Source organism: Rhyacophila brunnea, unplaced genomic scaffold, assembly GCF_057557595.1.
Source record: "Rhyacophila brunnea isolate RB1 unplaced genomic scaffold, BYU_Rbru_1.0 scaffold_122, whole genome shotgun sequence".
NCBI lineage: Eukaryota > Metazoa > Arthropoda > Insecta > Trichoptera > Rhyacophilidae > Rhyacophila > Rhyacophila brunnea.
Genome location: NW_028232777.1, coordinates 812950 through 813792, shown reverse-complemented (window position 1 = coordinate 813792; position 843 = coordinate 812950).

Here is an 843-nt window from a genome sequence, read left to right as displayed (position 1 = left end):
TGGCTGAGAAAAAAATATTTTATAACAATCGATATACAATAGAAGTGCATTTCCTTAAAACCTTTACCCCAAGATTTGATGGGAGGATAAGGATAAATTCTCCCAATAAATAGGAAATGTATTCTAGTTAGAATTTCAAAAATATTTGGTTTTAATTTATTGTAATCATATATTCTAAATTTATAATAATGAAAAATTTTTACTATTTTCAACTTATATCTAGAATGAAAATAAAGGTTTTCGCTGAAATGAATAAAAGGTTTTTCCTAAATGTAAGTAAAGTTATTATAATCCAGATTTATCGTAAAAAAAATAAGAACTCTTATTTACCCTCAATAGCTATCTGTAATTAAATAAACGGTTTTTAAAAAAACGATATGAAATTTTCTCGTTACCAAATTATAACTTATGAAATAAAATATTTTTATCAATTTCTTTTGACTAAAATGAAATAAAAAGGTTCCAGAATCTTTAATATATATCTAAAATTAATAAGATGTTTCTATTATACTCTGAATACATCTAAACTAAATAAAAGGTTTAGAGCTAAGTTAGATAAAAGACCTCTATTATTATCATATTATCATAAAAATCACCACCTTCACAATATTATTTATGATTATTTATTATGTGATTAAGAACAATTTTTTTAATTTCAATTTTATTTATTTACACCAGTATTTCTGAATATTTTTTCACTACCCAAATCGCTTATGAAGTCATCAGCTCTAATTTTAATTTCGATGATTTCATTCCATGACCATGAGAACATTCTATTCTGATGCATTATAATTTGTCTAGGATGAAAATACCCCCATCCTTGAATCAAAAAATTTATTTTGA